This window comes from Netta rufina (assembly GCF_964035555.1).
Source record: "Netta rufina genome assembly, chromosome: 16".
NCBI lineage: Eukaryota > Metazoa > Chordata > Aves > Anseriformes > Anatidae > Netta > Netta rufina.
Window position 1 is genome coordinate 9,620,908 of NC_140140.1, and position 22,061 is coordinate 9,642,968.

Below are 22,061 nucleotides of genomic sequence, written 5' to 3' on the forward strand. Positions count from 1 at the left end.
CGGAGGTGTCAAAGCCCGTTCTGTGGAGAGGGCCAAATTATGTGTTTAATTATGATCCAGGGACCTGTGCTACAGCATTAAGGTCACGCACTACCCTTGATCCACGGCAGCCTCCTGCTGAGGGCACTGGGAGGCTTGCATAAAGATCAAGGCTGGAACGAGACTCCAAAGAAATGAAGAAGCTCCCCATTAATAAAGGCTCCCAGTGTATTTGACGCTGCTCAGTGGGAAAAAAAAAAAAAAAAAAAAAAAAAAAAGTCATTATATACAGCATACCTTGGACTACAGTAAGCCTTGCCTTGTTTGCATCTATTCTGGCAGCAACTGTGGCAGCAACTGGACACACAGAAGGAGAGAAGGCAACAGCAATCACAAGGTTATCTGTAAAGTCTTCTGAGATCCTTGTGTCAGGTTTACTATATGAAAATCTCCACGGTTCATGCTCTTGACATTGTGGTTACCACTTTATTTATTTATTTATTTTCTTACTGGCAGACACCTGATTTTGGGATAGTGCTGTTTTTTAACCCTTCAAAATTCCTTCCAAGTTTCTCCCTACTGAAGTGTCCAAAATTGTTTTCCATATCTAACCACACAAGGTTAGCATGTTCAGTGATTTCAGAAATAGCCTCTTGAATAAAACTTGCACGGAAAGGCCTTATAAAACTGAGTCTGGATAAACATTTGGGGTCTCCCCTGCACTGTAACCACAAAGTGGGTGATGTAACAAAATCTGTCGGACCGAGCAGGCACTGATTTGAGCTTATGTCTGTGTTGTCTGAGCAGTCTGAACACATTTGACAAGAAGCTGTGGAGAGTTGATGTTGCATGAACTTTTTGTTTTGTTTCCAACTGAAAGCACAGCTCTGCACTCCTCAGCATGCGCGTGTGTGTGCGTGTGCATGTGTGTGCAGAAATGGTCACTAGCTCATTCCTACCAAATTAGCTTGTGAAACAGTTGAGATAATTTAGGAGTTGCACTGCCTGATCATTGGTACAGTTACAACAAATAAAACATTTTAATATGAGCAGTCACTGAATGTTTACTGTATCATATTGCTGGGAGCTGAATGTGTGCCAAATGCTATAACAGAAGGGAGCATATGAACTCCAGAATGATGACACTAATAAGGAAATTACAAAAGGCCCAACAAATGGCATTTGTGTTAAATCAATAATGCTCTGTTTGTTTTTTTTTTATTCTAATCTTTCTTCTAAAAAAAAAAAATTATCTTTCCAAACAGTTGGCAATTCCCATTCTTGTTCTTCTTCCTGAACATAATTAAAAACATGTTGTGGCGTCTACTTAAGACATCAACTTTCCCAAGCCTGTCTTGTCCACTGCGTTTTAAACAAAGACACTTGTTTTGGCATTGTGCCCTTAATTAATCATTTGAGGCTTTATTACTGTACAAAAAATGTCTTTGTTTAATGATTCATCACAAGCCCAATTTCTGCAGAACTTAATCAACTACAGAACTAACTTTCTAATCAGCTTAAAGTAAAAGGAAAAAAGAAAACAAGATTGGTTTTGGTGTGTTGTTTTGATAAAAAACATTGGTTTATGGTGCACTAATATTCCGGGCTATTTATGATTTAAAACTACAGAGATTAGCTTGGTCCCTTGACTTGGGATTTCAGGAGAGGGAAACCTGCTACATGTCAAAGACCGTGATCCTTGAAGTCCTCCCTGGAATCACTCACCGCCATGTTCTCCGGAGTGCACCAGATATTGAATGACACCAGACGGGCTTTTTATGAAAAGTGACTCCAGACTTTGAAGATAAATTTGCAACATAAGTTCAGTATGATAGAAAAGCGATAGTGAACAAGTTTTACAAAGAGCAGAGATTGTTTTTCACCGTGTTTGCTTTTTTGCTTTTGCTTTTTTTCTTTTTTTCTTTTTTTTTCTTTTTCTTTTTTTTTTTCCTTTAAAATGTTCCATTCTTCCATTTTACTCTCTCTGTAAATGTCCTATGGGCACTATCAAACTTTTGTTCTAGCAATAGACTTTTACAGTAAACGAGTTTCCCAGAGGACAATATAGGAGAAACTTAAATTTTCTGTGATTGCTTTGGTTTTTGTTTTTATTTTTTTCTTCCATTGTGTTTGAAATAAGAAGCTCCAGAACAAGGAGTTCAAGACCCTAAATTTGACAAAAGAAAAGATGTGGTTAGTGACCATAATCAAGACCTAGACCTTGAAGCACTAGAAACTATGCAAGCACATTGCAGGATACACTCCCTGCTCTGGTACAGATTACACAGATAAAACACACGCAGATTGTGAGCTGATAGTCTTGGCTCATTGTGTAATTCATCACATACAGCTGAGGCGCAAGTTAAATGACTGACATCTGACAGACACAGATATGATAGCTCAATTATTACAGACACAGGAGCTAAGCTCCTTTGAATTCTACTTGAAGTTGTCAGAATTGCACCAGTCTCCTGCATTACAGGCTGAATGCCTTACCCTCAAGACCAACTTTTTTTCAAAATTTAATTTTTAAGTATATTCATAAAAATATAAAAATTCTCAATTCTCTAGGCATCTGTACACAGCTTGCACTATGTCAAAACATGCCTACTTTGAGTAAATATATTATTACACTATGTTAATCCGTGTTATGTAACGGTCATCTATATTAATGTATTCTTCATGTAAGATAATAGCATTCATTTACTTGAGTTATGCTGCTATCTACATTTGGATTTTTACTGCAGAATTTCTCTTTCCAAGCCAGACAACCAAGTATTTGATTTTACATAGCTCTGCACTCCCTGCATTGCAATGAGTTGTGCCGGTCTTTTTTACCCCTCTCAGGCACATTTTTGGTTTGGACTGGAAGCAACAAAGGGAATTTCTATGCTCATCGTTATTTCTATGTCCAGAAGTTAACATCATAAATAAGGTTTGCAGGGTCCCCAGCACTGGCTACAAAAGATGAAGAAAACAGTAAGACCCCTAGCTTTGTGATCATGTTTTTGAGTTAAAACTACCCAAGCCCCAGCAGCTGACCTGGGGCACCCATGGGAGTGCTGCACAGGCCCTGAAAGGGGACCTGGTCTCTCATGAGCACTGACTGCTACCTTTCAAAGTGAAGTGCTGTTTGTTTGCATGTGTTGATTTCGATGGTGGTATACAGTGACATAGTGCAAGCACGTGTGCTGTGCAGGTTCCCAGCTTGGCTTCACAGCCAGAAGTGTTTGCAGTGCGAACCCTACCAGGGCTCATCTTTGACCCAGCAGCAGCACGGCATCCAAGCACTGCCAGAACAAGCTTGTGCGACCCTCACTGTGCCAAAGCCTCATTCATCATTGCACCATCTCTTCAGGTTTCTGGCTAAGAGAAACAAGTGGCCAAAACTTTATTAATACCCACTCTGTGCTGGGTGCTTGCAGGCCAGCAGTGGCGCAGTGTGATGGCAGCTTGCAGAGGCGAGGCTGTGCGAGCGATTGTCTATTGTCTGTCCTCCCAGGAAGCCTGCTTAAAAGCACAGGACATGTCCTCTGGCCTGATCACCAGGGTTACTTTTCTTTGCTACTTGGCAGCTGCAAAAATGAAAGCCAGCTGTTAAAAATAAGTCTCTTCTCTATTTGGCAAGGTTCCTCTGGAGTTCGGGTGTTTGTGTGCGCATGTGTGTCTAGGCAGGACGAAAGCAGACTTGATTAGCAGTTCAGTCTGAACATGTGTTTACCACCAATTATATATTCACAAGTGCTGATGCCTGGTTAAAATTAAGGTATAACGTGTATGTGTGTGCGGTTGTGTGTAATAGACTGCTGAAAATCAAGCTGTCACTCTCCAACCCCAAAGTAAGGCATACAAGAATAGTACTGTGGTTGCTTTTAGCTAAGCAACACCCTTTGAGCATTCAGCAGGAGCAGAGCTCAGGAGCTCGTGGTTGCTAGTGATGTGTTCTGGTCATTTGGCAATGCCCACCTTTCCATACCTTTCCATAATGCATTGAAAATAATTCTGTGTGCAAAAGTCACTTTTTTTTTTTTTTTTTCAATTGCAAGGAGAGGAAATCACCCACAAAGTGATGGATTTTGATTTTTCCTTCCCATTAGGATGATTTAGAATTGTACAATAAGCATCACTGCATGGCTGCTAGATAATGCATGTTATTAATTTGGCATATACTAATGCTCTATTTATGTAATATTTCATACTTTTTGCAGAGCTTTATATTCAGGGAGCAACCATAGGACTAGCAGATATTCAAATATGCTCCTGCAATTTCATTTTTTTTTCCTGAGGAAAAGAGTAGTAGCTCAATGAATTCCTGAATCACACAGAATAGGTTTCCTCATCTTTTCTTGACAATCAGCCCTTCAGCCAGTCAGTTGGCCTTTAAGAGTATGGGAACAGCTAATAATTAAATCCTAACTCTTTGAAGGTAAACAAATGAGGGCAATTGATATAATTAAGTAGAGAAGTGCCTGACATCATCATCTTTAAAACTTGCAAGGTGGCCTACATAGGTGTCTCTCTGTGCTAGAGTTTTTAATCTCAGCCATTCAGTCTTGAAGGAAGGGCATCCACTCTTTTGTGGAGCCCAGACACATTCTCCATCTGATGGAAATACTTCATAAACAGCCAGAAGTAGCCACCCTATTATGTTCTGGAAGAAGCACTAGGGGTTAAAGACTTATGAGTCTGGACCTTATTAGGAAAATCCAGCAAGCAAAGGGAGAGAGGATTATGTCATCTGAGAGTAAGCCACAGACAGAAGGGTGACCAGATACATGGAGGTCAGTTGGGAAACAACTAACTGAACTTTGGTTTCCACCTCCAAGAGCATTTGTACAACTTACTCTGCAAAAGTATTCTGGAGATCAGTGATTCATAGATCCTGCAGATTATTTAGAAGAAATCCTAGTCCAAAGAGTGCTATGTAAAACATGTCTCAAGTAATAAATGAAAGCTCTCTGTGGCTAGCTTGTATCTGAGCTCCTTCTTGCCCTCCTACATTCACTGCTTACCCCAGATTTCAGTACGTGTGCTTTGTGCAGTCTCTCTACTACACCAGTGTTGATGTGAAGTAGAAAAGGTTGTTGCTAAGTGACATGACAACTGCAAAGTGCTTTTCAATTTCTTTTTCTGTTTTCTACTCCCACCTTCCACATACATCCTTTATGGAGAGTTCACTGCTGGGAACATCCCTGTCTAGCAGCGAGCACCGTGTGACAAAGCTCCAGATCACATTTACTCACAGAAGCAGCACAGAAGCTACTGTTGCTGCCCCAAAACTTCTTGTAATTGCAAACTTGGGAGAGACCAAAGATTGTTCCCATCTTTCTTTCTTTGTAAATCAGGGTGATTCAGTGGCCAGTATGAAATGGGTTTGGTGGCATCTTCCCCGGACTTGTATAACAGTTACTGCACTCTTCATACAACGCAAAGCTATCAGCCCAAATGGGGAAGGCACTGCTAGGCTTTGGACTCTGTAACTCAGCTCTACAGATGAAACCTGTTTTGACATAGCTGCCTTTGCTGCTTTGTATATGCTGTGGCTAACTGTCATGGGCTGTAAAGGCCCAGGTTTTGTTATTATGGAAGATTTCTACGTATGATGCCCTGCTGGTTGTCTGTCTTTTTGCTGAAGCCCTTCTCAAGTTATTTTATCTATTGGCTTGGTATAGGGAAGTAGTTTAATCTTAAAAAAAAAAAAAAAAAAAAAAAAAAAACCTTCAAACGACTAGATTCTTTGAACTTTACCTCTTGCAGCAGTCTTTATACTGCTTACATCTCTCTGCATTGAGTTTCATTGCCCAAACCCTATCCTTTTGTGCCGTGCCAATACAGTGACTCCAATGCTTGATGGGCCCCATCAGGACCTACCACAGTGAACCACAGCTTACCATAGCAAACCACAATAAAATGATAATAGTAAATAGCATTACAAATCTTGTGCATCTGTCTGTCCTGGGTCCTTCTTCGTTACGTACATAGGTTCAGCCCCGACTTCTTGCCATGCAGAATTCATGTGTGAAAGACTGGCATCATGCCCGCAGTGTCTGTTCTTTACCACATTAAAAGGTCATAAAAGGATAGTCAGTTAAAAAATCCTTGTATTGAAGAGAGCCTTTACACTGAAATAAATTCCAAGTAGGATTTTTTTTCCCATCTTTCTTACAGGGAGGGGAGAAGCTAGAAAAAAAATGTGATCTCAACTATTAGCTTTCCACTTGTAAAACTTCATATATCACTAAATATATTGCCCATAGAGGACAGAAGCTGTTAAGATGGAAAAGAATTTTGAAGATGGATGAATGACAAAGACAAATGAAGATTTTTATTTTAGCAGAAGTTTCCAAGTGCTGTCTCTGGGTTGGGAGGGTACTGTTAATAAAGTACACTTGACATGTAACTGTTCAAGTTCCTGAGAAACAGCTTTGCTTTAAAGTTCGGTAGAGGATCAAAAAGAGTGAATTCTCTGTTTTTCTCTGTAAAAAAGAAAAAGAAAGCCCTGGAAAAGGATAGGTTTTTTTGGGAGACGGCATCTATGCCTTTTGTCTTTTCTTCTCTTTGTGGTCCAGAGACAGTGCGTTGACTGACTTCTTCAGAAAGGAGATCAGTGAAATTGTCAGTTGATTACTTCTCCTTGATTAGCATTTATAAGAGCCCTGTGATACATTATTTGCATTCCTATTTAGCCGTGATTTTTGTGGGGCAGCAATGATTAAACTTGTCACAGGGCCTGATTGACAGGGTCAGATCTTCACTTTCTACTCTTTTGAAATTAAAAACAAATGTGTCAGCTCCCTTCATGGGCCGCAGCGCTGTGAAGCTTGCTTGCCTTGTCATCGCAGATAGGTCAGGAATGTTTTAATTTTAGGGATGGATTCTGCTTGTCAAGCAGAGTGTGATGGCGTGTAGTTCTGGAGATGAGATGTGAAGGGTGTAAAACAAAGAATGGAAAGAACAAAGACAAAGACACTCACATTATTAGACAGATTTAATTAGTCTGAATGGATATTATGCTAGATGAAGCAGTGAGCTGTGAAATTAACCCTTGATTACGGATTGGCGGATCATGCTCATAAAGAGAATCAAACCTTGGTGAATGGGAAAGAGGTGCCGTTCCACCCTCAGAGCCTTCATCCCCATGACCCCTTCCCGAGTCCAGGAGGGGGAGAAAATCTTCGCAGGCAAAACTGTAGTTGGTGGCATTGAGGAAGTCGGGGAATTCTCTCCCTCTCCCTTTTCCTGAAGTCTGGAGCTAGCCCATCTGAAGAGCTGAAACTGAGCAGGTTACAGGGAGGCAGAATTGGGCATGATGGATGATGAGAAATGACTCCCACCGAGAGCAGCCCATACCCTGAGGGCCAGGGGCATGCAGGTGGCACAGAACTCATCTCCCCTCTGAAGACATATTCCCACCTAATTCTTGTCTCCCTTTCCACCACTACTGAGCAGGTTTGATATTTGTTTGAAAACAATTACTTATATTTTTTATGATAAGCTTTGAGTTAATATAATACGACTCACGCCAAAGTAAGGGTTTAGGCTTCAAAAGGCTGGTCTGTACAGCCTCTAACGTGCAAGTACTTCAGTGTCCCAAATGCTGAGGTAGTGTGGGAGATTAGGATAATGACAATTGAGAGGGTGCTGTGTTTTGCTACATCCGAAGCTGTACAGAAGAGGCACTTCAGCCTTTTGTGTGCTTCTCATCGGCATTCCCCAAAGCACTGTATCAAGAACTACTCCTTCTAATTAGCACTGCTGCAATGGAAGAAAATAAATGGAAAATAAAGTGTTACTCTCTTGTTAGTTCCTTGCCAGTTCTTCTAAGTTGTTCAACTAATGGAGTAATAAACCTTTGTGTTTAAAAATAAAAATAAAAAGCCAAAGGGCATTAGGTACATTATTCTCCCAATAGGTGTGAGGCCCCTGCTTCCCTCTGGCACATTTGAAATGCTTCATTTTAGTGCAAATTTGCATGCTGGAGCCTATCAGAATAAAAAGGAGTGAGACATGAAAACAAGTTGGGTGAGAGACTGCCTAGAAATGGTAACTTGCTGAACAGCAGTCTTACCTCTTCTGTCGTGTTGGGTGCCTCTGGTTACCGTACTGCACGGTTACTTCTCGTACCATTTTTTAAACATGATATCAAGAATTATCATTTTTACTCAATATATAGTAGCATTTAAGTGGCCTCTGTGTGTGTGGAGTGAAAAGAACCCTTTGATGAAAGACCGACGGAAGATTAATGAAAGTCATTATCATTAGGAGATAGCAGAGAGCTACTATCCACAGGAAAAAAAGGAATTCCTGCCTGCACATCTTTTCTTCCCTGATTTCCCCATGCCTTTTTGTACCCCAAAAGAGAAGACACAGCATGAGAAGGTGATGAGGGAATAAGACATGACATGAATCCCATCGCTAAGTCTACTACTGAATTTCTGTTGGTGTTAGAACAAGTGACTTTGCCATTCTCCAGATGAAAACGATTATTTAAGGACAAAAGACTAGTACTTATCATTAAACCTGAAGACGCAGACTAGTTCTTAGGCAGAAAAGCCTTGTCATTGAGCTAGTGTTTATGTGAGCAGTCACACATTAGTGTTACTGCTTTCAGGGGCCTCTCATCAAAGTCTTTATTATTACAAACCTATTGAGCCGTATCCTCAGCTGCTGTGAATCAACATAACTCTCCTGAAATTAATGATGCCACAGAGTTTTACATCAGCTGAGAATCCAGCTCTTCCTTTCTTGCTATTTATGTATTATTCAGTTAAATTATTCCAGTCTAGACCATAGTAAATACCGTGATCTCCTGAGAAGGATCTGCTTTCCAGACCCAACACTGGCTCCATGGGACAGGACCGTTGATCCAGGTTTTCTCAATCCCAGGCCTGGAAGACCAAGTGGGTCACAAAATAAATTAATTAAATGGTTTTAGTTGGATTTTTTGATTTGATATTTTCTTGCTATCTCTGCTGCTCTGAGCTGGAGGCGATGCTTTGCTCACCTGTGGCTGGGGGGAAGGGGGAGGCTTTGTTAGCAAATGTGCTCATGTGGGCATGGGGACAATGGGTTACAGTGGAGCTATGTGCAGGAGCGTGCATCGAGCACGTGTTGGCCTGTCTTGGGTTAAAGAGAGCAAAGCGTGTGAAACCAGGAGAAAATGCAAGTGCTGACAGAAGGGAAACCTTTGTATCTTCAGTCTATCCGTTTATAAAGAAGGAAGGTGACTATTTTTTTGTTTTCTGTTTTGCCACCTGCCATGGTTTTCTCTCTGGGCACTGAGCCTTGTAGCTTGTAAAAAGCGAGCATGGCTGGCTGATGTTGTCACTGTGGTACTCCTCCTGCTCACTTTGCTGGGAGAAAGACTTCAACTAGTGCATTCAGCTTCAATATGAAACATCAGCAGACAAAAGGTATCCAAAGGAGAGGTTTGGACAGAACCATTCAAAGCAGAAAATGTTGAGTAACTGCTCAAGACAGCCCCATGGCATCACATCCGATCCTTCAGTAAGGAACAATGAGCACTTAGGTACGGAATGCAATGCGCATCTGCTTGGATGTTCAGTTTTATATTACAGCCCCGCTGTTCATGAGCATAGCTGAAGAATTGGCGCTAGGAGCACTGGCCCCATTTACAAGGGCCTTGTTTCTGCCTCATTGGTATTCCTCTATAAGGAGAGTAATTCCACTTCAAACAAGGAATCGAGAATCAACCCCGGTGTAAAGCAGGTATGAGCAGAGCAGACTCGTGCTCTTCACCCAAAGTGGCAGCTCAAAACCCTTGCCTTTCTCCCTACCAAATGCAGTGTGTGCTTTATAATTACGTATGCGAATCCTCGCTCACCTGAGGTTCAAGTTTGCAGCACCGTTTCCCATCACTCACTTAATTCAAAGAGCAAGAGCAGTTACGCGCCCCCCACCCTGCCTTTATTTTTCAAACTGAATTGTTTCGGTGGTAGCTTGGTTGTCAGCTTGTAAGTCTATAAAGCAGTTTTCTACCAGCTGGAAATCCAACATGCTACATGAATACATAACAGTGCCTAACCAAGAAGGTTTGTAATTCAGTAATTAGCTGTAATTAATGAACACAAAGTGAAGACTCATTTACAGTTTAAATTATCACATTAGCTCCTGTCACCCTCTATGTACACAAAACAGCAGGAATTCAATTATTTTTATTCTTCAAAGCTAATTTAAAATTTAAGGAATGCCATTACATGAAATAATAGGTAGGAAATGTAATAGAAATCGCTGAGAACAGTTGGCCGTCCTTAGAATGGAAGGAAAAAAATGCTATCAGTGACGATTTGGAAATGTTGTTTCATCTGTGAACAGATGAAGGATTGAAATCTACGCTCTTTTCAGTGTATTTAAAAAGAAAGCGAGTTTGGTGGTTGCTAAGTCTTTGTGCAGGGAGAGCCATTGTGCATAATTGTAAAAGCAGTTGATACTGATAATGCTGTTGATAGTAACATGATGACAGCATGGAAATGCTCACACCATTATCTTTAATGGGGCTGAGTCGATTGCAACAGCATCGAGCCCCTGTAATATTCACCAATCTTAGTTGTGAAACTTCAGCCTAGCAGGCCTTAAGTAATTGTCACTTTGCAATCTGCCTATAGTTTGTGTGTGTACGTATGTCTATGTAAAATGCTTTCATTGTGCTTTTAAACCCACCATGATGCTTCTCACTGCAGCTGCCACTGATTTTTTTCTCACACAGTTCAATAGCAAGAGAATTCCAAACCCATCGGATGCCACTTCTGTAGCTCCCACATATCTGCATTACAGCCCCTATTTTTTTGTTCTTTTTTTCTTTTTCCTTATTCAGTTGCCTTTTCATTCTAAATAGGCCAATAGAAGCTACACCGTCTAATTTTTCATAGGTGATCGACTGCTGAGTTGTGGGTTTATGTAGACAGAGGGAAGGTAGCGATAAGCCAAAGAGAGAGGATTCTATTAGGGAAATGCAGCAGTAATTAATGAATCCTGCCAGTAATTGGGAAGGTGTAAGCTTCTGTAATATCGTAATGATAGTCATCCGTTCTGTGCATCCCCCATCACTCTGAACGATCCCTCATCGTCTCTGTGATCTCAGACACTTAGCCATGCAAATCTTCCTGACAGGACTCTATGTCTTTGTCTCCCTAATTGGACAGTATAGAGTTGTTTATGGATATTGCAGACATTTAGACCTCAGTTGGAGGTTGTTCAAAAATCGTTAGCAAAGTTGCCTTAACAGCATTGTCAAATATTTATTCCCCTGTTTCAATATCTGTTTTTAACCCAGGCATGGTTAGTGATAGAATTAACATTTTGAAGATGAACTCTCTTGTTCTGGGCTCTGTTTGAGACTGTTACTAAGACATTTTCCTATGGAAAAGGGAAAAACAACAACAGAAATCTACAATAAAGCATTATTTCTCAAGGATAAAACATGAGATTGTAGGGCAAATGTGCTGCTTTTTTTTTTTTTTTAATACCATATCCATGGGGAAATATTAAGAATGCTGACAAAGGCGGTTCCACTTACAGAAATTACAGGAAGCTTATGGGGTAAAAATTCCAATTTAGTATAAGCCAAAATAAATGGAGAATAATCCCATTCACTATACCACTTCAAGTGAGATCAGATTAAGACTACACCACTTATATTAGAAAAGCTATGTCTTTTTCCTCGGTCAAGTCTTGGGGGGTTTAATTCTTGTATATAATCACTTACTGGTCATAAGCAAAAAGTAACATATAATAAATGTATCTGATGTTGTGCTCTACCAGAACAGACTTTTATTTTCTTTTAAAAACTTTAAAGTATTTTGCATTTTTGTCCATAATGCATTTATAGTATATGTGGGGTTTTTTGTTTGTTTGTTTGTTTGTTTTTTGGGGTGAGTGGGGGGGAGGGGGGGGGCTGCCTGGGTATGGGGAAGTCTTCCAGAGCTCAAGACCATGAGCACAAGAAGGAAAACTGAGTTTACGAGAGCAGGCTGCAGATCAAAGACAATGGCCAGGACAGCCACAAATACTTGCAATTCAGAGTGTCAGGGAAAGAGATCAGACAGATCAGGCAACTAAATTTACTGTCCCTTGGTCATATGCCATTTTACTCAGACAAGTTGTCCCACAAATCAAGGGGATTATTTGCCCCAGTAAAAGCAGATCAGGTCTCTTCTTTATGTAACTACTAAATTAAGCCCCTAATGCAGCAAACAGTTAACTACATTTGCTTCTTTTGCCAGCTTGTCTCAGATTTCACAGGACTACTTATTCTAACAAAGGTATTAATGTGTTTGTTATTTTTGATAAAACATCAATATTCAACTGGAATAAAACCAGAAAAAATGCATACAAGATATTGCTGAAAACGATTAAAAGCTCACTTTGGCAATTTTTTTTTAACCCAACTCTATTTCCTCTACACAAATACAGGGTGCGAAAAATTCTCTTCGTGGGAATGTTTCTAGGAAGAATTTCTGAAAGTATTAATTTGCGCCTGTCTGGCAACTATCTTGAAAGCTGTTTGTAGTTTTGGAAATTATTCAGCCAGGGAGCAGTAGACATGACACGTTATAGAGTTGATTAATATAATAAATAGCAAATTACTGAAGGGGGAATAATCAAAGCTTTAGTTGCAGTAAATATTTACCTTATCTGATTTCTCTCGGGTTATCCTAGAGTTTTAGGTACCTCCCACTATCAAACACAAAATGTAAAGAAAACAAATTTAAACAAAAGTATTTGTAACCAAAGGGAAGGAGATCATGGTTGCTTTTGGCTTTTGTTTGTGTTTTTTTTTTTTTTTTTTTTTTTTTTGGTGAAAAAATTCTCATATTTCCTCTAATTCTTTATTTAGCAAGCTCCCTTTTTCTTCTGGTAGTCAGTCTATTTATACAAAACTTTCTGTTCCCCTAAAACACTACTGATGTCATCAGTGAGATCATAAGTTGTTCTCCTGAAGGACGGAGAAGAGTCGCTTGCCTGAATACGCAGTTGAGTGCAGCCACAACATCTGCCCCATCCAACCCATGTTTTGCCATCCCTGAACTGCCTGCAGGAACAGGGACAGGGGCTGAAGCAAGGATGCCCCGAGGCTGTCCCACTTCTCAGATATGCCTCACACTGACCACAAAGCCCGGTTTCCTCCAGCCTCTGCTGGATACTAGGGCACAGGTACTAGGCTGACCGCAAATACCCCAGATGCACCCTGAGTAGAGCCTGTTCAGCTCTCCCACCCCTCATCTCCACTGGTGCCACCAACTTTCCACCCCGTTGTGCTGCCCATCCAGGGGGAACAGCACTATAGGGCAGGACCAGACTCTTCTACCTGTGCTAGCTTTGGAAAAGCAAATTGTCTCCAGGAACTCCTGTGCCTACTAGAACCTTCTCCAGAACAGGAATATATTGGCTTTTATATATATATATATATATATATGCATATACATGTATATATTTAAAATCCCAGCTTTAGAAACTTATGTTGGTGCTGCAGTCTGACACTGAGTACAAGCTGCTGTGCAAAGTAATTGCCAAATGCTTACATAAACACATAAATAAGACAAATTTATTTTCATTATTCATATTTTTTGCCCTTTCTTTTCCTTTTTATTTATGCCTTAAACAAGAGTTACAGTAAATATTACAATAAAAAAAATGCCTGCAGTGGACAGAAAGATGATCAAAAAGCCCTGATATAGAGCAATTCATGTTTCTTCTTTACAATCACTAACGAATCTTAACTTGAACCATGTTATGTTCCCATGTGAGTGATAAGCAATGATTTATTATGAAGTGTCACGAAATCGGAATGCCATACAGTGAGACATGAGCTAGTGGAAAATGTGTTCCCTGTTTCCCAGCCTCATTACTCAAAGATGCAGTGTCCCTTTCTCCAAGTCTAATTTACCTGGCTTTTCGAGGCACCCTGATAGCAAAGGAAACATAACCAATAGTGAAATCCCTGATCCAGGCTGTGCCATTCACCCACCAGCACCGCTAAGCACACTGCAATGACCAGGAAATTCAGAGCTAATGCTGTAGCAAACGTTCGTATCCCTAATGATGCTACCCACAAAAGCAATTGCTTAGGATTATAGCATCCATTGCTTCATCAGTGCTGTCAGTGCATGAAGAGGAAATAAAACAGGCATCGTAGAGGAGACAAACAGAGAAGTTTTCTTTATGCTTTAGAGTTTCTCCGACTCTCTAATGATTCCCTTCTCCCCATGATCCTAATTCAAGTAACTGGCATGTGATATATTCTGTAGATAAATCAGCAACAGAAGAGCATGTGCAGCTCTGGCACCACGATGTAGGTGATTTACTTGTAGTGCACTGAGCACATTGGTTTGGCTTTTAAGGTGGGAATTTGCGTTTTAAGTGATTCCTCACAAAGAAAGGGAAGCCAGTATACTGCACACTAACTCATGTCAGCAGCCCTTTTGCTTTCTGCAAAAAATAACCCAGACAGACATAGTCTCGGATTTTAAGTGTTTTCTAAATGTTTCTTTAAAGGCCCTGATCCTGAAAACACTTGAGCTCAGCCAAATCACTGGTGTACGTAGGTGCATCTGCCTGAGTAAAGCTCAAGAGCTGCTGGTGCTTCTGCTCTGCCGCAGAAATGAGGACTGGAAGCACGAGCCTCTCCTAGGAGGCATGGTTTGAGTGGTCTGGGCACGTCCTGGAGCAGTCAGACAGCTGCACTGGCACCTCAGTATTTTTCTGGGAAGGCAAAGAGTCTGTCCTTTAGAAGAAGAAAAAAAAAAAAAAAACAAAAAACAACAACAACAAAAAAAACTTTTATCCAAAAATATAGATTTAATCAGACCAGATTTATTAAAGATTTGCCAGCAGTATCAGTTTCTGCTTCAAAACATGATCCCATTCCACCATGACAAAATTGCATAGGAGACCTGAAAGTTAAACTGAACAGAATAAACTGGAGAACAAATTTATGTCCTGCAACTTCTTTCACATGAAAATGTTTTCCTATATCCAGGCGTGTTACAACTAGTTCAGGCTGTCTTAAGGCTATAGTCGCAGTTGTTTTTCTTGCAGAAAATGTGGAAATCATCAGAAGAAAATTAACCAGAACTCATCCTTGTCTGAAAAGCTGTGAGACTCACAAATTTCAAAAATCTTTTTTCTAAAGAAATGCTTTATACCGAATCTTTGTGAAGTACAATCCAGCGAGCAGTTGTCTCGCAGCACTGACAATGTCTGCTGTTCCCGAGGAGGCTGTGTGTGATGTACCATTCTGAAATATTGTCAGCAAGCCTGCAAATATGAAGGCACTTTCATAGCAAGGCAGGGATGAAAGGGAAGAGGTTTGGGTTTGCTTTTTTGTTTCTCTTTGTTTCTTAGTTCTAATAAAACATACCGGTGTGCTCTTAACTTCTCCTCTCCTGTTTTGTTCAGGGGAGAAAGGGAATGCAACTCTCCTGCAGATGGTTGTGGTGTCCGGGGGGATGGGGGGGCACAAAGAGGTACAAATTCCTTTCCAGAGGTGTTTGTTTTAGCCAGTGACAAGTTATGGAAAACATCATAATAGTTCTGAAAGTCGAGAGAGGAACTCAGCGTCTCCCTGCTCTCCAGCACCCTTTACTCCAGCAATGAATCCAGAGATTGTAATGGCACAGCCCGGTAAGTGGGCTGGGGAGAAATCCCACCACGACAGCCTCCAGTGTAAGGATTAAGAAATTCTCTCCAGAACTGAAAAAAACTGTGAGGTTTAGTCTAATCAGGAGCTACATCACGAGACAATTGAGGAATTATGCAGCAGTTGAGTAAACACTTGCAGAGGACAATTCGGCCTTTTTAAGTCCCCAAATTACTTGGGGAAATCTCGCTTTCAGTGACCTGCCAACACATCCTGACATCCACCCAGCTTTACCTTCACAAATCTTGGATGCTAACCCAGCTCCTACCCACTGCCAGTGTCTGGACAGTCGAACCATAACTGCTTTGTCTTATCTGCTGTAAATCCACTTTTTTCAAGGTGCATTACAAAAGCTATTTCTCTTCTGGGATCCATACAGGTGGCATTTTAAAATGTAGCGAGCACCCTAGTCTACAGAACCTGCTTGTCACTGAAAATGACACAGTTTGCATGTGACCTGTAATGACAGTTGCTAGTTGAAAAGAAACCAGAAATTCAGCTATATCTTCCACACTTTGGTTGCAGCTGCCATCAACTAAATCTCTCTCCAAGGGCAGATGGTGCCCTGTACAATGAACAATTTAATCTTTAGCAAATAGAGAAACTTTGCCAAAAAATCCACATTTTTTCCTTCCAAGAATAGGCTGTCAATAATGTGCTCTCAAATACATTGTGATTTGATGACTATACTTTATTTATAAGGAAAAAAAAAAAAAAAAAGAAAAGAAAAGAAAAGAAAACAACAACAACAAAATGTTCTCTATTCTTTGCCTTTACAAGCCTGTGATCCTTCCGGATATCTCTGTACTGAGTCTGTGTGTGCACAAGCAATTGGGAGGGACTGGTTCAGTGTCAGGGTATTTCTTTGTGCCTCTTAGATGCCACAGGTACTCTTTTTTGTTGCTGAACTCATGTATCCCACATCACCTCAAGCACCTAGATGAGATCAGGGGTGAATCCTGACCTTTTGCAACACAAGTGGCAGAAATCCCACTCTTTCCACAAGGCCAAGATTTCTCCATGTATCTGTGAAAACATGGGGAGTCGCAGGCCCCGATTTTAAATCTGAGTCAACATTTAAAAAAAAAAAAAAAAAACTCTTCTCGCTAATGTTTTCCAGCCTAAATCCCCCCCAGTCTGAGGCATGGCACAGTCCCATGGGCAGTTTGATGGTTGCACGTGGAGGGAGGACCAGGGCTGCCCTTGGGTCAGGCATCTCAGTGCTCCTTGCTTTCACACCCTCCTGGATCCTTTTCTAGTCACTCGCAGAAGAAACTGCCTGCCCTCTGGGGAGGGCAGATGTCAGCATTTTCGTGAGCTGTGTTGTTCAGGTGGATTTGCAGGATCTAGCTGTATTTGTTCAGGGACGTCTGGTAACCCTAGTGAGCTGGGCACGGCTGCACACAGTAGCTCTGACTGGGCTGTGTCTTGTCTGGAAATTTATATAAATACTTGCCCATATAAAGGGACATATATATTTATATATTTATTTATATATTTATACATGTATATATATATAGCATATAATGCATATGTAGAGGGATTCTTGCATTTTCCTGAGGCCTCAGTGGCATGCCTGGTTCACACAGATGCATGCAGAGGCATATCCCTAAAATGTCACCATTTCTGTACCTGCACTGCCCAGGCATGGTGTTTGGTAGGGTCAGCCCACAGCTGCCCACAGAGCCAGATAACCATGGTTGCTGCACCATGCACACTGGAAATTGGCACGTGGTTAAGGGTCTTCTTCAACCCGGGTCACAGCTAAGAAAATGAAGGCATACAAAACTTCCTGCGCAGATGTCAGAAGCTTCTGAAAAGAAGGGACTCAGAAAATGATGGGTTTCTTTTGACAGATTTAAATGAGATCTTTCCTTTATACCCCAACTGTTGGAGCAGGCCAGCTGATGCAAGTCACACAACTTCACTGACCTCCTGCAGCAAGGTGTTCCACAACAGCTGCAAATAAGACTTGCTACTGAAGTCCAGAGGTCTTTTATTTGCCTTTAGCCTTAGCCTCTTAACAAAGTATCCTCAACAAAGAGATTTCTGAGACAAATAGAATGTAATGGCTTCAAGTTTTTATTAAATGTAGCTTTCACCATCCCAGACAATGCGGTCTCGAAATTCCTCCACCTGGGCGTTATTTCGCATTCAGCAGACACACCCCGGGAACATCTGAGCTAGAGCCCACATTTCTTTTCCATTATCTTGTCCTGCATTCTCACAAGCTTAGATCATGGGACAGAAACACATTGTACAACAAAGGAGACCTGTTTCTCACCCTCCTCTCTGTGTGCCTGATGGCACAGGCTGAACACACAGGGTCTGGTGTGTCCTGCAGGGACACCAGGGGCTCGGGCACTTGCTGGTGGGTCATAATGATAGGGGTGTCCTTTTTTCCTGCACTCTTCTGCTGGCTGCTGGGGAGCAGCTGCCTGCAAACTCTGTGTCCTGCACAGCACAGCTTCTTGGCACAGCACCCTTCAGGACGGAGCACGTTAGGGCCCCCTTCCTACAAGCATCACGTAGGGGTCTCTGCGTGGGTTTGGGTGGGTACTGCACCCTCCGCAAGAACAAAGAAGAGCAGAAAGTATTAGATTTCACAAGGGTTATTCTTACCTCTCCCAAAATGCTTTCCTTTCCTATTCGAATGTGTTTTCTGAAATAAATATGTTCTATTTATTTATTTAATGTGCTGTTAAATGACCTTCTGGAAAGCTGTTTCTGACGCAAGGCTTTAAAATGGATGGGCAGGCACAACTTAGAGAGCATGCTCCTTACAGTCAGGATGAATCATTTGAGTAGTTACTGTTTAGATTGATATCATTTTAGTTATAATTATGGGTAACGAGAACACATTTAGAGTCTGTAATATTGTAATTCATGGTGAGAGGAGTCCTAAATGAAACAAAATATCCTCAGATTTACTTTTTGTCCCTGTCTAGGTATTGTGTATGTGACGATGATCTTCAAGGGATAGATTTTATGCTGCTGTAAAAATCTAGCAAAAGTAGGTCAAAAATGACATCTAGAGATAACATGTTTGGTAACCACAAAGGGACTGTCTGCGCCTTTCCATTTGGCCTTTTAAGGAGTCCTGCAATATATTACTATAGGTACAGCTGCAGCACAAAAAGATTTTGAGACTGTGGACTTTGGTTGGTGGATGACAGATACATATTGTCATTTTTAATATCCCACTAAGCTAATAGAGGATGATAAAATGATATTAGCAAAGATCTGGAAGGAAAAACTATATAAAATAAGAACATTATAAGCACATAGACCTGCTGTCATCTGACTGGATCTAGGGTAGCATCACACCTCTGGCAATGCCACTGAAGTGGCCGATGCTCTCCTGCAGACCCCAAAAAGCAAACTATGGCAGCAAACCCCAAGCGAAGGACTTGGGAGGACATTCTTGAGAGACATTCTCGAGGACATTCTCGAGAGTCCCTGCTTCAGAAGTTTCACGGCTGTGTTTTTACAGTGAGGTTTGAAGGAGGAGAGGGTAGCCATGTTGTGGACAAGGAGCGGGACGATGCTTGTGAGTCCTGACACATCCACGTTGCAAGAGATACAACTTTTTCCTTCTGTTGATGGCTTGATAATTAATGTTAAATAAAAGCAAAGCTTCAGTATCTGCATCTGGTATTTCACATATGCTGTGCAAGGCCAGCATAATGAACACCCTCCATTGCATTTTTGTGATGTAATTTAAATGGTAGAGTTTTCTTTATAGAACAGGTTGAGCTACATTACAATAATTGCCCAGAAAGCACTAAACTTTGCCCATCGAGTACTGTTTGAACACCAGGCTGCTGTGCCCTAGACTGCAAGTGACAAACTCTCCACATACTCCCTGAATCTCTTAGAGACTTGATAATGAAATACATAAACTATGACCCTTATTGATCAGGCCTCCCACTAATTAATTTCCCAAAGTCCTGTCCCAGCCTGCAGTGACAACGATGCAAAAAGATAAAATAAATAAATAAATAAAAACAGAGGATGAAGCCTTTAGTTGGGCAAAAGACCTGGGGGTGAAGTACTTACCCCGCTGAAATCAATGCCAATCCCAATTGATTTCAGTCACGCATGGATGTCACCATTAGTCAAGTGTACGGACGCTGAGCCCCAGAAGTTTACACAATGGTCACAAACAGCTTTTAGAGCAGTGTGAAACTAAATATTGCTAAGCTGATTTCGCTGCTGGTCTAGCACAGAAGTTTAAGACCTTCCTCTAGACAAAGTGAAAAAGAAAAGGAGGCAGGAGGCCGTCAGGCTGCTCAGTTCTCCAGTCCAAGCCCTGGATAAATATTTCCCACTGGCAGGGAACCAGTGCTCTGCCATTACTTTCCTTCAAATGAAGCCTCCTGCCCAGACTTAGCACTTTCAGTAACACTACATGCTGCTTTATTGCCCTAATGGCATTCGGGAGGCAGAACTGAATTAATCAAGAGTTATTGCTCCCACACCAATCTGCTCACTGCAGCCACTAATGCTGCCTGGGCAGGACCAGGAGCAGCCCCGGGTGTTTCCTACACCCATCCCTCAGGCAGATGCTCTGCCATCAGAGCTTGGTGGGAGCCCAAGGTAGGAGCTCAGTGCCATATCACAGGGAGTTTTCCATCCTGGAGAGGGCTGCAAAACCCACTCAGATAGGTAAAAAGTCAACTGCCTGCGACACTGCTGCAGGCTGTGCTCAGACCATTTGCAGGGGGCAAGCCTGCAGCTGTGAACTTGGCCACGGAAGCAGCTCCAGCTCACACCACGGCGGTGCTTCGCCTCCAGGCTTTACAACAGCAAGGCTTCTGGGCTGCTTTAAAACTTGATCAAGGTGTAAACTGACAGAGCTTTGTCCTTTCACAGTGAAAAATAATAGCTTTGCAAAGTGTGAATTGCTCTGGAGCGTTACCTCTGAAACCTAAAGACAACATTTTAAAGTGTCAACATGGATTGCTTTTAATATTTTTTTAAGTGGGAATAATGATCTAAGGTATTCGCCACAGTTTCAAATGGACTTCCATGCATTCTCAGGTGCCAAAAAATCTCTACATTTAGCTGCCAAACCTCTTCTTTCCTTCCAACAGTTTCTCCATAGCGGGTCTGGGTTGCCAATGCAAAACTCAGCATCACTGTGAAAACTGAAAGGGTGAAGATATTGTAAAACAAACCAGATTAAAACTAAATAAAAAGGACTCAATAGACTTTTCTGTTTTCATGTGGAATTTTTTTGAAAAGCTGTGTTTATTTTACTTTAAATAAAGCTACTACTGAATTTCCAGTTGATTTAGCTGGCATACTGGAAACACACCTCAGGGTTTGAGTTGTGTTTGCTGAAACATGCATGCCCTTGAACAGATAGTATATTTTTCAGTAACATATTTCTCTTTGCCCGCCTCTTTGCCCACTGCTGGTCTTTTTTTTTTTTTTTTTTTTTTTTTTTTTTTTCCTTTCCTGTGCTCTCTCCAGATTGGCTTTCATTCTACTTATTGCCTGACTCATTTCTCACCTTATTTCCCCCCCCCCCCCTTTTTTTTTTTTTTTCCTCTACTGCTTTTCTCAGTATCTATCTTTCCCCCAGGTTATGAGCAAAACAGAACTTAACTTTGGGCTGAACTTTTAAACCCACATCTTGAATGAAATAAAACAAGCACCCTCCATCTCTGTGTGGAAGTAACTTCACAACTAGAGCCACTTAGCACTTTTAGTCCCTGCAGAACAGGAAAGGTCCACACGGAAGAACAGCAACTCATGATGCTGGGGAGGGGAGGTGCCACAACGACCACAAATAGCACAGCAGTAGTCCAAGAATGCAAGCACAATGTGGGTACCAAGATGTCCAGTTCACCCTGATGATTTCAGAGCAGATTCTTGACCATCTGTAAAATGAGACTCTTTGTATTGACCAGGTTTAGGAAACATGAGGGAAAAGCATAGTAGCACACCCACAGGACCTGGCAGACCTGCATCAGCTGGAGTTTACCCTCTAATCCCAGAGTCATTATAGGCTTAAGGAACTGGGGGTTTCTTCCCTCTTCTGTGTCCTTGCCTTTTTGCGAGCCTATGGGCAGAAAATGTAAAGCAAAGCTGACTCAGTTCCAGAATTTCTCTTGATAAAAAAGTCCATATTCAATAAAATCTGGACTCATGATTAAAAGCCTGGTAACACTAGTTACTCTTCTTCTGCTTGCAGGACAAATGCCTTAGTTCCAGCTCTCCAGCCCAGGCTTCCCGCACCCAGCCCGTCTCCGCACGTCACTCTGATTCTGACATTGAACTCACAGCAACCCGGACCGAGAAGACTGCCAAAAAAACTCCAGCTATTCTTCTTCATCCTCACTAACAATTTGGTAATGAAGTATTGATTTCCACTCCCCTGCTTATGGACGATATTAGATTTTCATTGATAAACTGC

The 22,061-nt window shown here is 41.4% G+C and overlaps 1 protein-coding gene across 1 annotated transcript in view; it reads left to right on the top strand.

The window, feature by feature from the left end:
• Positions 1–22,061, top strand: part of TSHZ2 (teashirt zinc finger homeobox 2) — a 220,323-nt gene extending 198,262 nt beyond the window's left edge. Inside the window, exon 3 of the mRNA XM_084296558.1 lies at positions 21,840–22,061. The gene's annotated coding sequence lies outside the window, so the exon portion shown is untranslated. The remainder of the gene's footprint in view (positions 1–21,839) is intronic.